At 37.7% G+C, this 15,413-nt stretch overlaps 1 long non-coding RNA gene across 1 annotated transcript in view; it reads left to right on the plus strand.

Moving 5' to 3' along the window:
• Positions 1-15,413, plus strand: part of LOC147912657 (uncharacterized) — a 133,690-nt gene that overhangs the window by 63,857 nt on the left and 54,420 nt on the right. The window contains exon 2 of the long non-coding RNA XR_015549750.1: positions 13,540-14,037. This is a non-coding gene — a long non-coding RNA (uncharacterized LOC147912657). The remainder of the gene's footprint in view (positions 1-13,539; positions 14,038-15,413) is intronic.

The following is a 15,413-nucleotide window of genomic DNA, read 5'->3' on the forward strand; positions in this document are numbered from 1 at the left end:
GGGGGGAAGGGATATTGATGATGAAGAGGTAAGAGTGGGTCTCAGCTGAGAGAATGATGGTGTTTTAGCCCCATGGTCCACGGCTCTGAGCCCAGCAGGTGAGTCTGGGACAATTGATGGCTTCTGACATCCAGGCTGTTGCTGTAATTCTGAGCTATGTGCCATGGCCAAGGAGCTCTCGGTGCTGCAGACAGCTTCATTACGGTGGGCGCATCCTTCACTTAGCAGTGGACCTTTTTCCATCAGCCAAAGACGAATGGGAAAATCACCCAGGCTCTACATGCTTTCAATATTACCCTCTCTTCTGTCCAGACCAGCTTTGGTTTATGTATTCTGCTGCCTCCCCTCTGAACAATGGTGCAGAAGGCCCCAGGCATCACCCACCACTAGAATAATATGTGCAACACGGACAGGAGGATCTCCTCAAAGGACTCTGCAGATTGGGATTCTCTGTAACAATCAAGGAATGACAGAGTGTGCCCTGGCTTGTCCAGGAATAGGCAGAGGTTCATTGCTGCTTTAATTCATCGAAAGCAGTTCCATTCCCATTTCTGAGCACAGAGTGAATAGAACTTCTTCCAAGTATCAGAATGGGCAACTAGAAAAGCTTAATTTCCTGCCAGGAGAAGGTAAATGTATCCTTATGTTACAGGCAACACGAAATGGGGTACAGTTATGTAGCATTGGGTCGAAATCAATGTCCTCTATCTTCAAGTTGCAGAGAAGTACAGTCTCTGAATTCTCTAAGTCACAGAATATATCAGTTGTTTTCTTCCTAGTGAATTCAAAGAGAAAAGATAGTAAATGAATGTATTAAATGTAAACCGTGTGCACTTTTTACTAATATCCTTCTTTCTGAAGCTGCCAACTGCCTCCCAAGCTGTGCTGTAGCTCCTTCCTCTCCTAGGATCCTTGCCGAGCAGTGTGTGCAGGTGGGAGTCTGACCGGAAGCCCTGAGCCTCTAAGATGTATCCACACTGAGTAGCCACTTCACCTCTGGACAGGTAAAATGCCACACAATGCGGCATAAAATCAGACTTCCTGGGTGACTGTCAAAGGTCAGGTGACAGAACCTAGAAGTGTACATTTTCATCAGTGGGAATGAGAGCTGGGGAGATAAATTACCCCTTTTTTGTTCTTTTAGGTGGACTGTTACAAGGTACACTTTCTCCTTGCTAACCTTCTGGAGAAGTCCTGCATGCTGAAGGAACATGCCTGCGAGAGATGTACAGGGTCTCTTCGTGGCTCACCGTGAAGCAGTGGCTTTTGTGGTAGCACACTGTGTCTCACTGGCCACATCTTTCCTTGTCTCACTTCCCCATATTTCCTGACCTGCACCACTCTGCTCTTGCACCTCCCCAGTCAAGTATCGGCCCTTTAGTCCTTGCTGCAGGTCCTGCTTTTGTAGATGACCTGAGCTAAGGCAGAGATAAAGAAATCAGGAAGTTCATCCATTCATTCACTCACCATTCTTTCAGGGTTTATTGAGTAGCTACTGAGTGTTGGGCTAGTTTCTGAAGCCATAATGTTGGGTAAAACATGATTCCTGTCTTTAAATAACTCATAGTCTAGAGAGAAAGACATGAGATCCGAAAAAGCCTGCCAAAATTAGAAAAATAGAAAAAAAGATCTTTATGGTAAAATATTTGAGATAAAATGTTGTTTTGGTCATAGAAATCTGGCTTCAAGAGTGCTGCATATGACTTAGTATTGAGGCCCCAGGCTAATGGGATCTTGAGTTGGTTTCTTGCTGTTGGACCAGAATTGGACTAAGGCCAAAGCTGAAAACAAGAGACTTCAAGTACCCTGCCTTCTAACGGGAGCCACAGGGAACTGCTTATCACTGGGGCCAACACCTCCAAGAATGTTTTTTGAGAGTTGGAAGAAATGGTCCTTCTCTTACTGCCTCCCCACACTCCCACTTGAATCTAAATGAGAAGAGAATTGGAGTGAGGGCTAGAGCCATCAAATGTTTGGCCTTGTGGTGAGTCATGTTCTTAGAAAGAAGCTTTATTCCCTATCCTTTTGGAGTGTAAAGGAGCCAAGTGAAGCATCTGTAAGAGAATCGCTCATAAGAATCAGGGGTGCTTAAAAGAAGAGCCATCTAATTCCTTGGTGAAATACTTTCTGGGCTAAAATTCAGCTAGCCCACTCTGGTGCTGACCCCAAAACACATAGGGTGAATTCTTGGGAGAGCAGGCATGGGTGTTAATAAACAAAAGAACTGATACCTGATTTTGCTATGGGGATCTGGTGTAGCACAGATCCACTACAGCACAGTCCTTGAAAGGACTGTGATGAGGTGTGTTTGAGAAGAATATGGGACAACCTCCACCACATTCCATTTATTTTTGCCCTCAGAGGGTTGTTACCTAACAGTTCTTGGGGCTCCCCATAGGGGTGTTCAGATGCTAGAGAAGAATTAGCAGCTGACGACTGCCCAGGTGGCCCCTAGGCCTTCAAAGAGACACCTACCATAAAGAAGAGAGAGGGGGCTTGTATAGAGGGCAAGGTTTATGAGAGAAATATTTGCTCCATTGAACAAGTGAGAGAGCCAGAGAGAAGACGAGCCCTATTGCCAAGAAAGTTGTGTGCTGATGTGAAGACCAACACATCAAAGGAGGTTAAAAAAGAAACCAAAACAAGCAAACATCAGACAAAACATGAATCAACCAGAATGAGGCCAAAGACTCAACCTCACAAGTGACAGATAGACAGTCATTGAAGAAAACCCCGTGTTCTCACCCTTCCTCACTGACCCCACCTTCAGAGTCATTACCTAGTGGAGTGATCTTTCTCTACTATGGGAAGCCAGAGCCACAGTGGCTTGTGCTGGGGAAGGGGGTGGGGAAAGTTTTAAATGCTGAAATTTTAAATTGAATTGGACTATGTTTTTTTTTGTGTGTGTGTGAGGAGATCAGCCCTGTGCTAACATTTGCCAATCCTCCTCTTTTTTTGCTGAGGAAGACTGGCCCTGGGCTAACATCCATGCCCATCTTCCTCCATTTTATATGGGACACCGACACAGTGTGGCTTGCCAAGTGGTGCTTCGGTGCGCACCTGGGATCCGAACCGGCCAACCCCAGGCCGCCACAGCGGAGTGCGCGCACTTAACTGCTTGCGCCACCGGGCTGGCCCCGAATTGGACTATGTTTTAATAATTAAAAATAACCAGAAAGTTATAGAATCTACAAAAAATATTGCTAAGAGGTGGAAAAAGAAGTTAACATAGCAGGGTGGAAAATCAGTGACTGAAAGATACAAAACCATTTCCACATGGAATTTTAAGGGCAGGCCTGGAAGCGGCATATCTTTTCTGCCTGCATCTAATTGGCCAGAATCCAGTCCCATGACCTCAACCTAATTGTGCATGAGGCTTGAAAACCTCCACCTGTGTGTCTAGGAAGAATGATTTGAACACATAGCATTGTCTCTGTCTCAGGCAGCCACTTTGAAATCCAGAACACTGTAAAACTTAGAAGATGAGAATCTAGTGGTTTTGTAGTAATGAAAATATTAACAATGAAAACCTGTGATGTGACAGACACTATTCAGGAGTTCTCACCATGTTTTCTCAAACAACCAACAATGTTTTACAGGCTGGGTCTCTGAGAGATCTAATATTCAGTCCTGGCTACTCTATGATGTGGGTGCTGTGACTCTCATTTTCTAGAATAAACAAAAGAGCTAACAATTTAATGACACAACTAATAGATGGCAGATTGATTGTCACTCTGGCTCTGTCCTACTGCAATGTCCCTGCTGTTTCTATTATACCCATATCATCTGGTCATCTTGACTTCCTAAATCCAAGGCCTTTCTTCTTCTCTTTGTTGAAGATGAATTTCCTGGGCCTCCTTTTGATGATTCTGTGATGACCCCCTATTGACTTTCCACATGACATATAGTCACTGTGCCAAGGATCATGCTGCCAGGCATCAGAGTTTATTGTTCCATCTGGCTATTATTACTCCATCTGCACAAGATCCTGGTGTGTATGGTTCTTTTTTGGTATAAGGTCGCTATTTTAATGTTTTGATGATGTGCTGAGCTGCATATGGTGTGTTGGGTAATTTCTTTAATTTGACTCTGATGTTTGTGAAGACTGAATATTCACCAGTTCATGCAATTTTGATTTTTGACTCATAAAACTGAAGTAGATGGGATTGGGGCTCAATAATTTAGCTATAGCTCAATAATTCAGCTCTAAAACTGCTGATCAGTTTTATATCTTTGTTCATTTATTAATGGGACTGTTGGTGATGAGTCTTTCTCTACAATTTTTCTTTAGTCACGTCAAACAATTGTTTGATATTAATATACTGTCACTTTAATCTCAGATTATCCTTTTCAGGTTTTATGAAAGCTCAGGGAAAACACTTTACAACAATATGTTTAGTTCTGTTAAATAAGCATCATAATATCGTAATTAGATATTGAGGGCTTTGGAACCCAAAATATGATCTCTTTTTTCAATTAGTTGAAACAACAACAATACATTAAATATCTTCCTGGCGTGTTCTGATTTGCCAGTTGTGGGGACCCATCAGAAGTTGCCTAAATGGGGCAGGACACATAGGCAACATTTGGGTGGGATTCTAGGTACTGGGTTAAAATTGGGAAATTAGTAAGAGCAATTTTATCTTTCCCTTGATTGTCCTTAAAGAGAGACCATTGGCAAGGTCTCTTACAAAGTCATATACCCAACAAATATGCATCAATGACATACTATCTTTATGCTGGTCTCTGTGATCAAAAATGATGAATTCCTAGACCTTTTAAAGTGCTCTCAGGCTTACCGGGGTAGAGGATATATATCTCAATACAGAGTGATAAACACAATAACATATGTTCAATATACAGTGATGGTGATGAAGAGGGAGAATTAATTGGACCAGAAATCAGGTTTCACAAATGTTTAATTGATAATCTCTTAGAGAACTGTTTATATAACCACTCCCTCTGTTTAAATAACACATTAGGGCAATCAGTCACGAGTTTTCCTTCTTTGATCCCTAAGTCTTTCTTTATGAGGCTAGAGGGCTGTATCTTAGGGCTCAGGTCTAGAGAGATCATCAGTATTTGAGAAGTAGGACTTGGCTGTGCCTTCCCTGTCATCCTTCTTATTTTTTTCCTACTGGGTGCTAATCATATGTAGAGAATAACTTCTCTCCCATTTAGAGAAGAGTTCTCTTACTGAGTGTTGCTGCATGTCAATCTCTGAATGGCCAGGAAATGGGAAATAGAATTCCCTTCAGGGTAATTTGCCACGTCACAGGTTGTTTGTCAGAATTTGCAATTAGTTCAGTCCTTGCAAAGAGTGGAGTGTTTTGATTATTAATTCTCATTTTTTTTTTGTAATCAGGATACATTTTTTATTAAGAGCTTCTAGAAACCAACATTTTTCCACCCATAAATTTAGCATCTTGTGACACAATGACAATTACAATTGTAGGAAGAAAGGGAACTGTGCAAACAAAACACAGACATAAAATATAATGAGGGAAAAGCAGCTAGCTTGCTGCAACTGTAAAGAAGAAGAAAACTCTGGGGAGGTCTGATTTATAGGGAATAATTATTGGCTGATTCAGGAAACTGGGGCAGAGAGAGGAAGCCACTGAAGTTGCTGTTTTTGCAAACTGATTTGAAGACACCGTCTCTTCTATGCCATTATAAGATAATTCTTGTTCAATGTGTTGCCTTTCACTTAAGGGTTCACAAGGACTTGAAAAATACTGCTTGAATAGAATTATGATGCCTGAGAAGCACGTGCAGACCACTATTCTAAGTGTAAAAGCAAAGACCAGGAGCAGGACAGGGATTCGTGAAAAGTTGCCTAAGAGATCAGAGCAAGAAAATAGACCCAATTCCCACTTCTGATTTCCTAAATTCAGAAACAGTTGGTTCCCACAGTTAAACTTTAAATTCTAATTAGGGAAATTTAATCTTCACAGTAGCTTTCAATCTAAGAGAGATCACTCATCCATTAATTTATTATTCACTTATTCATCAAACATTTATTGAACATCTACTCTGTGCCAGGTACAGGTTTATGTGCTAGAATACAAGGAGGAGTAAGACATATCTTCCTGCAAAGAGTTCATATATATTATTTAAAGGGGTGAATTTAAATGAACATCGTAAACTAAGATATGCATTCTCCTAGCTGTGAAATACTGATTAATAAAATACTCAGACTCAGAAACCCAGATGTTATCTTTTTGTTGTTGATAATGCATTTTTTCCCTAAAATGAGGGATGATTTGCCTCATTACTCATACAATTTTTAAAAGTTGCCACCTCAATAAGATATATTTCAGCAGACCCTAAGATGAGAATACATTGAAATCAAAACATCAGAGGTGATGGTGATGGATGGTAATTAGTGTTTGGGTGGTGAACATGGTGTAGTCTACACAGAAATCAAAATATAATGATGAAAAAAAACATCAGAGGTAGCCTATTATAGTTGAAAAGAGCATTGAATTGGGAGTCAGGAGACCTGGGTTATAATTGTTTCATTTATTAACCCATTGCATGAATTAAGGCAAGATATTTCACCTCTTCAGGATTTATATTTCTCATTTTCAGACATTGAGTTGGAGACTAGCTGGAGGGCTAAGATTGTCAATAAATTAAAAAAAATCAAACAAATATGTATTGAGCATCTCCTATAAGCCTAAATTGTTCAAGGAACTGAGGATTACAGAGATGACCAAAATAGATAGTAAGGCAGAAGGAAAACCAAAAAGTGTGACATTCTAGAAGCCAAGTGAAGAAAATGTTTCCAGGAATAGGGAGGAACCCATTGTCAAATGTTGTTGATAGATTAGACGAAATGAGGTCAAGAATCGACTATTGGTTTCAGCAAAGTTAGTCATTGGTAACCTTGACAAGAGCAGTTTCCGGGGAGTGATGGGGATAAAGGTGTGATTGAAGGGAGTTCTACATAAGAGACTGAATAAATGGACAATGGCTAGGCCATATATAAAAATAGAATTCTGATCCACAATCTGCAGCAACCAGTCCAGGAAAGCAACCCGCTAACTATACTAACCAGCCCAGGAAGTCAATCTCTTATATATAAGTCAGAATTGTAGAAAGTCAGACCACCATCTCTAGCAAACAGTCCAGAAACTAAACTATAACCCTGTAATAATTGGCCCCATGGCCAGGACATGATTGATAACGGACATATTCCCTAATTTTTGACCCTGCTTCCTCCAACTTAGGACCAAGCAGAGAAAGCCAAATATGCACCCTTAACAGGTCACGTAGGACACTTTGCTTCTAGTTAGCCTGCCAACAGCTTCCTCATGACAGCAGCCTCCAATCATGGCACACCTGAAGCCTTCCCTTTTTTTCCATAAAGGTTTTCCTCTCTTCTGCCTGCCTTTGAGTCTCTACTAAACACAAGTAATGCTGGCTGACTCCTTTGTTATAGCGAGTTCTGAATAAATAGCCTTTGCTTGTTCTCATTTGGGTGGTTTTTGTTTATTTCCACATAGAAAAAAATGTGAGAAGAGGAATTGGAAATAGAGAATACGGACAGTTCTTTTAAAGAGTTTTGCTATAAAGCTGAGCAGAAAAATGAGTCAGTAACTGAAGTGAGATAAATTTCTTTCTATTGTCCTGGCAAGGACATCAGTACAATGATTAATAGAAGCAGTGGTAGTGGGCATCCTTGTTGCTTCTTGATGTTAAAAAGAAATCTTCTAGGGGGCTGGCCCACTGACGTAGTGGTTAAGTTCACACACGCTGCTTCGGCAGCCTGGGGTTTGCAGGTTCGGATCCGGGTGTGGACCTATGCACGGCTCATCAAGCCATGCATGCTATGGCAGGCGTCCTACATAAAAAGTAGAAGAAGATGGGCACTGATGTTAGCCCAGGGCCAATCTTCCTCAGCAAAAAGAGGAGGATTGGCAGTGGATGTTAGCTCAAGGCTAGTCTTCCTCAGCAAAAAAAAAAAAAAAAGGAAAGAACTCTTCTCAAGTTTTACCATTATTATATTTTCTATGTGTTTTTGGAAGGTGTCCTTTATTAGATAGAGGAAATTACCTTCTATTCTTAATTTGAGAAGAGTTTAAAAAATTTTTTTTGGTTTTATCATAAATGAATGTTGATTTTTTGGCAAATACCCTTGCTGCATCTATCAAGAATATTATATGGCTTTTCATCTTTAATGTTTGTAATATACTTAATTATGTTAGTGGATTTTCTATTGCTTAGCATTCTTGAATTCCTGGGTTAGATTCAGCTTGGACATGATTTTAAAAAATGTATTGCTAGTTTTGTTTGCTAATAGAGTTTAGGATTATATCATAAATGAGCTTTTTTGTCTCTCATATTATTCTTTTCTCATATTGACCTCGTCAGATTTTGGTATCAGTATTTTATATACTAAGCTTATAAAATGAGTTGAGGAATATTTCTCTTTTTTTCCTACTCTCTGGAAAAGTTTGTATAGATCAAAATGATCTGTTCCTTGAATTTTGATAGAATTTACCTCTAAATGCACATAGGCCAGATAACTCTGTGGGTACGTGTGTGCATGCATGTGTCTATGTAGGTACTGATTTCATTTATTTAATGGAATCATTAAACAGATGTTTTTAATTTCTTCTTGAGCCAGTTTTAGACCATTTCTCTACACTTTAAAATTTGCTGGCATAATATTTTTCATAATAGTTTCTTTTTCAAAATTTCAGCCATGTCATAATTGTAATATCCTTTTTTATTCTTAATATATCTCGTGCCTTCCTTTCTTTCTTTATCTTGGTATTTTCTTTTATGTCTTTGTCTTTCATTTAATTAGTTTATACTCATCTTTATTATTTCCTGATGATACTTTTAAAACCCTCCCTCCTATCCCTCCCTGCCTCTCTCCACATCCCCAGGTAATCACGGATCTGCTTTCTGTCACTATAGATCAGTTTGCATTTTCTATAATTTTATATGAATATAATAATACAGTTTGTATTTTTTGTCTAGCTTATTTCACTTAGTGTTATTATTTTCAGATTCATCCAATTATTGCATGTATTAATAATTTATTCCTTTTTGGTGCTGAGTGGTGTTTGATTGTATGAAGATATTACTCTTTGTTTATCCATTCACCTGTTGATGGAAATTTGGGTTGTTTCTAGTCTTTGGCTACTCTATATAAAGCTGCTCTGAACATTTGTGTAGAAGACTTTGTGTAGACATATGATTTGAGGTAACTACTTAGGAGTGGATAAGCTGGTTGTAAGATAGGTGTGTGTTTAACATGTTAAGAAATTGCCAAAGTATTTTTTCAAGTGTTTGTATCATTTTATATTCCCACAAGCAGTGTGAGAGTTTAAGTTCCTCTGCATCCTCACCAAAACCTGGTTTGGAAGAGTCTTTTTAATTGAATCATCATAAGAGTTGTGTAGTGTTATTTCATTGTGGTTTTAATTTGCATTGTCCTAATGCCTAATGATGTTGAGTGTAGTTTCATGTGCCTGTTTGCCTTCTTTATATCTTCTTTGGTGAAGTGTCTATTCAGATCTTTTGCCCATTTTAAAAATTGAGTGGCTTGTTTTCTCACTATTGAGTTTTGAGTGCTACGTATATGTTCTGAATACAAGTCCTTCATCAAGAAAATGATTTGTGAATATTTCAACCCAGTCTGTGGCTTTTCTTTTCATTTTCTTTTTTTTTTTAATTGATGTTTTAATGGTTTCTAACATTGTGAAATTTTGGGTTGTACATTTTTGTTTGTCCATCACCATATATATGACTCCCTTCACCCCTTGTGCCCACCCCCCACCCCCACTGCCCTGGTAACCTCAGCCCAGTTTTCTCTGTCCATGTGTTGGTTTATATTCCACATATGAGTGAGATCATATAGTGTTTGTCTTTCTCTTTCTGGCTTATTTCACTTAACATAATACGCTCCAGGCCCATCCATGTTGTTGCAAATGGGACGATTTTGTCTTTTTTTATGGCTGAGTAGTATTCCATTGTATATATATACCACATTTTCTTAATCCAATCGTCAGTTGAGGGACACTTAGGTTGCTTCCACTTCTTGGCTATGGTGAATAATGCTGCAATGAACATAGGGGTGCATAAGCCTCTTTGGATTGTTGATTTCAGGTGCTTTGGATAGATTCCCAGTAGTGCGATGGCTGGATCATAGGGCATCTCTATTTTTAATTCTTTGAGGAATCTCCATACCATTTTCCATAGAGGCTGCACCAATTTGCATTCCCACCAGCTGTGTATGAGGGTTCCTGTTTCTCCACACCCTCTCCAACATTTGTTGTTTTTTGTCTTGGTGATTATAGCCATTCTAACAGGCATGAGGTGGTATCTTAGTGTTGTTTTGATTTGCATTTCCCTGATGATTAGTGATGTTGAGCATCTTTTCATCTTTTCATTTTCTTAACAGCATCTTTCAAAGAACAGAAGTTTTCAATTTTGATATAGGGCAATTTAACAATTTTTTTATAGATTGTTCTTTGGTGTTTTACCTAATAAATCTTTGCCTAACCCAAAGATTTTCTTCTATAATTATTTCTAGAAGTTTTACAGCTTTAGGTTTTATATTTAGCTCTAAGATCCATTTTGAGTTGAACTTTATATATGGTGTGAGATATGGATCGAAGTTCACTTTTTTGCATATTGATGTGCAGTTATTTCGGCATTGAATGTTGAAAAGACTATCCTTTCACTGAATAATCTATGCACCATTAAAAAATCAATTGTCTATATATGTGTGGTTTTATTTCTGGACTCTATCTTATTTCACTGATATATTTGCTTATCTTTACACCATACCGCATTGTCTGGATTATTGTAGCTTTGTAATAAGTCTTGATATCAGGTAGCACTAATTCTTTAACTTTGTTCTTTTTCAAAATTGTTTTGGATAGTCTTAGTTCTTAGCATTTCTATATGAATTTTAGAATCAGCTCATCAAATCCTACCAAAAAGACCGGGAGTTTGATTGGGATTGCATTGCATCTATAGATAAATTTACAACAAACCAACATGTTAAAAATATGGAGTCTTCGAGTCCATGAACATGTTATATCTTTCTGTTTATTTGGGTCTTCTTTAATTTCTCTCAGCACTGTTTTGCTACAGGTCTTGCAAATATTTCTTCAGATTTATCTCTAATATTTCCTCTTTTTTGATGTTATTGTAGATGTTATTGCTTTTTCAATTTCAATTTCTAATTGTTAATGGCCACTATCTAGAAATATAATTTATTTTTTGTCTATTGGCTTTGTATCCTATAACCTTGCTGAACTCTATTACTAGTTCTAATAGCTTTTTTTGGTGTGTAAATTCCATTGGATTTTCTATGTAGATGATCATGCTGTCTGCTAGTATAGACAGCTTTACTTCTTGTTTTCCAAACCAGATGCCTTTTATTTCTTTCTCTATATTATTTCAATGGCTAGTACCTCCACTTCAATGAATAGAAATGGCGAGAGCACACATTCTTGTCTGTTTCCTAATATTAGCAGGAAAACATCTAGTCTTTCACTATTAAGTATAAGGCTATTAGATTTTCAAAGATGCCCTTTATCAGATTGAGGAAATTTAATTTCTAGTTTGCTGAGATTTTTCTAAGAGTGGAAATTGGATTTTATCAAATGATTTTTCAATATATACTGAGGGAATCATATGGTTTTATTTTTTAGATTGTTCATATGGTAAATTATAATTATTGAGTTTCAAATGTTAAATCAACCTTGTATTCCTGGGGTAAACTTCGCTTAGTTATAACATATTATCATTTTTATATGTTGCTAGATTCAATTTGCTAAAATTTTGTTTAGAATTTTGGCATTTGTGTTCAGGAGGGATATTGATCTTTTGTTTCCTTTTCTTGTAATTTTTTTGTCAGGTTTAATTACAAGGGTACTGCTGGAAGTATTCCATTCTCATCGACATTCTGGAAGAGTTGTGTGTAACTGGTGTTGCTTTATCATTAAATGTGTAGTAGAATTTCCCCCAGTGAAGGTAGTTGTGTCTGAAATTTTTTGTGGTAAGGTTTTTAACTACAAATTTAGTTTCTATATTCAGGTTATCTGTATTTACAATTTCTCTTGAAAATATCAGACAGCTTCATAACAGAGGGCCCATATTCCCATGTGGCCAGAACTGGGTGACATTCGATAGAAGCTGCCTCTAGTTTGCTATAGTCCCTACAACTCTCTATTGGTCAACATTCCTTATTTATATTACCTTCTTGGCCACTATAAGCTTGTGGGTTACCAACCTTTCATTAAACAGTTTGTAATTAGCATTCATTTGTTATAGATTGTGAGAGTTAGGAGGAATCCCAAAGATGATCTATTTCAACCTTCTAGTTTGGTAGATGATGAAAACTGTAGTCTGAATTACAAACGTCACCCAGTGAGTTATGTTAGAATGAGAAGTAGAATCTAGGTTTATTGTCATTTGCTCCAGTGTCTTTTTATTGTCCCACCAGACTTTCTCAAATCTGTACCTCATCTGCATGCACAGAACTTGTTCCAGCTAGATAATTCTTTGGGTACAGCAGATGATGTGCATGAGTAGATCTGTTCTTCATGCATATTATAGTTGTGAGCATGTTTTATAATCATGCTTCTTAGTAAACACGTCCAAGACCTTATTGCTCTGTACAACCTCCTTGTTCTTCCCTTTCTTTCCTTCCAACTCCCCACTCATCATAACGTGGAGAAGGGGTTAAATTTAACCAACTCATCTCATTCCTCCTTGATGTGTCTTAATCTATCCCCTATATTCTCCACCTTAGCTTCCCTAATCCAAAAGCTTACCCCTCATGCCTGGATATATGTAATGTTAGAGCAATAGAACTCCCTTCCTTCACATATCCCGACTCCAAATATTTGACACATGGGTCAGAATGATCTTAACACAAGATATAACCTTCTGTTTCAAGACTTCTTTTCTTATGATCAAGTTTCCATAGCATGGGCCTAAAAGAGGTTAGGAGAAGGTATCATATGAGGAACAGACTGGCTTGGGCACCAGGCTGCTACGTTCTTCATCAACTTATTTATCATTTTAGTGTAGTGCCTGGGGACAGCATTTAGGCCTTCCTAGTTCAGGTTCATGCCCTGACAATACCGGCTGCAATTCTTTTAGAGCAAACCTTAGTTAAAAAAAAAATCAGGAAGCATGGGACTCATTCCTTAGAGTAGGCCATGTAAACTTTGCTAAAAGTTAATTTAATGTCCCTATGTACCTTCTTACAAAGCTATGTTTGACTACCAGTGACTCCTAATCAGGTTATTGTGGGTAGTGAGGTGATATTTTTGGATGTATTCTGTTCCTGGGTTTCTAGCCATGCCTTCTCCATTTTTGAGATTCATCCTTATCCAGGATACTCTTATTATTTTTCTTTAGGTTGTTAACAGAGATTTATGTCTCTCTTCTCAATGTATCTTCCAAGTTCGCTTCTTCATAAACAGGTGTTCTACTTCAACTAGAATTTAGCAACGTTGTTTTCAATGCTCCTATGTTTTTAAACTATTATTTGCTATTTTACAGATTTGTGCTGCCTGAGAACTGTGGAAGCCAGGAACCCCCTATTCTGCTTCAGAATGTCTTCTTTATTTCTGGGAAGTGTGTCTTTTATGACTAAGACAAGAACCAAATAATGGTTAATGTAAGGTCCCATCCCAAGACCTGGGATGATTGTCTCCTTGATGGTGACAGGATTTTAGAGGGCTAACTCCAGAGGTATGTAACAAATCATAGTGATGTTTGTAGGCGTAAAGTTTAGCATTCAGAATTTTTGGATATTTCCCTATTCTGGTTTGGTGATAGCTATGATATTTACCTTTTACTTTGGCTTATGGGACTATTTTATATGACTTTCTTACTTCTTTCTAGACCACTTGGATTTCCATTTGGATATTTATTTGGATAGATAGATGTTCCTGGATCACATCTCTTGTAGTGTTGCCAGTGGTTCTCAAATGCTGATCTGTGAGCCAGTACCAACTGCACTACATCAAAAATTCTCTGAGACAGTTTATTTAAAAGGTACGTAATCCCAGAATGCTTCCCTAGAATTTCTGATAAATTGTATCTAGGGGAAGGCTTGTGTTTCAAAGGAGCTTTTAGGGTATTCTTATATGAAGTTGAGTTTAGAAACACTGATCTAAACGGTAGGCGTCCCATTCAGATTGGATGGAGTTTTGGATTTCAACACAATAATAATAACTAATTATAATAATACTTATTGGACACTTAGTATATACTAGACAGTTTAAGTATCTTTGTGTGGAGCATATGTGTCTCTTTTATGAAGATTACTTTAACCTTAGGAGGTAAATACAATTATCACCCATATATGGGGAAACTGAGGCCTTTCTCAAAATTACGTAGCTAATGATTGGGGACCTAATCTTGTACATAAAACTATTCAGTGCTAAATAGTGTGCTACCTAAACTAGGAGGCCAGCCCTGGTTCCAACACTATCTCTAGCAGGGTGACCTTGGATAAGACATTCAAATATTCAGGAAATCCATTTTTTTTTTCATTTGTAAAATGAGAGGGTTAGATTAGGTAATTTTCTAGTTCTTTTTATCTTGAAAATTATGCTTTTTATATGAAAATGCATTTATCTTTAAGGAAGCATAACAATAAACAAATCTCTAATATATGAAACATTTATACACAATTCAGAGCAACAGTCATGGAAATATAAAAACTTAAGTACAACTTGGCACCTTTCACACTAATCTTCCATTTTATCAACACTTGATATATACATTTTCTGCTCTAATATTGAACTGTGATTCTTTCTTTTGCTACAGTGTAGCTATGTAGCCATTGGGCTTATCTACAGCTCCACTGTTCTCGGAATTAAAGGACCTTTTGGCTTTTCGTTTGCCATTTCTAACTGTCCTAGTGAAGAGACCTTCCCGAATTATCGTTGTTTTTTAAAATTTGAATCTCAAGAGAGGTCCTAACTGGTTTTGTCCTCTATTGCAATGTCTATTCTGTGAGTCAGAAATGAACTGGAATGATTGTGTACTTCTGTACTATACTTCTTAGCATTCGTGTTTTTTGGTTTTTTTTTGTTTTTTAAATCAGAATCTTTTTTTATATCTAACTTGCTGTTTCTGCCGAGCTTTCTACCCATGAAAGGTAGGACTTGATTAACCCTTCTTTATTAAGCTCTGCAGGCTCTGTTGAAATCTAGTTCTAACTTTTAAAGGTGACTATCTCTTTTCCCAGAATTTAGACTTTAAAGCATTTATTCAGGAAAACATATAGTAGTTTATAGGCTTTGCTCACATAATTTCATGTTCAATTTTGTAATATGAATTATGTAATAATAATAAATACAGAGTATATTAAACAGTAGTATAGGGGAGCATATTGAAATTATACATGCACACACAGATTATAT

The sequence above is a fragment of the Ceratotherium simum genome, chromosome 34, assembly GCF_057802395.1.
Source record: "Ceratotherium simum simum isolate JZ-2026a chromosome 34, ASM5780239v1, whole genome shotgun sequence".
Classification (NCBI taxonomy): Eukaryota; Metazoa; Chordata; class Mammalia; order Perissodactyla; family Rhinocerotidae; genus Ceratotherium; species Ceratotherium simum.